The following is a 1,532-nucleotide window of genomic DNA, read 5'->3' as shown; positions in this document are numbered from 1 at the left end:
GCTTATTGGGATTTTGGAAGTGTGATCTCTTGTTGTACCTTTTTACTATTGTGGATGATTCTCTATGGTTGTTTTGGTAACTCTTGAGGCTTTTCTTTTGATTTCGAGTTGGAATGGCGGTGTCCTTTGGTGGATTTGGAATTTAGTTTCCATTGGAAACTTAAATGTTACTTAGGAGGTTCATTTACAGGATAAGGTCAAAGTAATTTGCGGAGTCTTTAATTTTGCTTGGTTTAGGATACGAGGTTTGCCTTTGTCATATTTGGTAGCTTGCGACATTCATCAGTGGAATTAGTGCCCCTGGACTATTACTAGTTTGTTGACAATGTGTATAATATGCATACCGGCCTGGTTTCCCTTGGAGTAGGTTTAGTTGTCTTAGACTTGCTAGGGAAGAATGATTACACACACATGGTGAGTTTTCAGAAGTTCCTTTGATAGAAGTAGGTCACAGGAGTGGATCTTAGTTAAACCTTATCATTCACAGGTTGATCATCCTTGGTAGTAAAGTGGTTAGTTTCATAAAGTGGTGTTTCAGCTTGAACTATTGGTTTTGGGAGTTGGAGTTGGATTTTGGGATTTGCCCTGAGCTAATTTCCTTGTTTTAGCAGTTGTCGTTCCTTGATGTTCAGATAGATATGTAATCCTTTTGAGGTTGGTGTTGTGGGGTCTTATAGGTTGGATTCAAATGGTGTTGGAGATGTTCGGGATAGCTAGGAACAAGCAAAATGCTTTTGGTGGCTAAAAGAAGTTGGATTTGAAGCATAAGTAGGGTATTTCGATTAAGGAGTTGACTTGCATCTATTGCTATGATATGGTAGCTCTTTTTAGTGGTTTCGGTGTGGTATTAGTTTTATCAAATAGTTTAGGTGCTTTTAGTCAAGTTCGGGTTAGTTGGGCGAGAGTTAGAGCCCAAAACGGAATTGGAGTTTTTTTGGGAGTTTTAAAATGAACTCGAGGATTTTCCAGTAAGCTGAGTTCTATTCTGGCGATGTTTTATTTGTAAGGGTTCCTTAGGGTCTGGCGAAGCATGTAGGCTCGATATCCTCATCTTTTCGAGCCTTCATATTGTAATTTTCCTTCTATTTTCACGGACGAATATCTATTTTAGTAGTGAATGTTGTAATAATCCTCCAAGTCATTTATTCCATTTTTAGACCTTTTCAGTATTTAAAGCTTTTTTATAGTGACTCAGAGTCATTTATGACTTGCATAATCTAACAATTCGGTCGCCTAGTCATTCATTTGGGTTTTATGCCTATTTTTGTGTTTTGGAGCTCTTCAAATTTCAATGATTGACTTCAATTAAAACTTCAAGAAAATGACCTTATATTGGAAATTCGATGGTTCTATCATTTTTGAAAGGGTCATTTTAGGCTAGTGACATGGTCGGCTTAGATACCGAGTTTTTCGATGCAACTTTGTTCCATCAGGCATTTTAGCTTTTAAGCCTTGGCCTAAGTTTGAATTCATTCAACATTCTATAAAACTTGCTTGGTAACATCAATTTTGGTCTAGAATGACTTTTTGTG

This window comes from Solanum dulcamara, chromosome 11 (assembly GCF_947179165.1).
Source record: "Solanum dulcamara chromosome 11, daSolDulc1.2, whole genome shotgun sequence".
Lineage (NCBI taxonomy): Eukaryota > Viridiplantae > Streptophyta > Magnoliopsida > Solanales > Solanaceae > Solanum > Solanum dulcamara.
Note: the sequence above shows the minus strand (reverse complement) of the source record.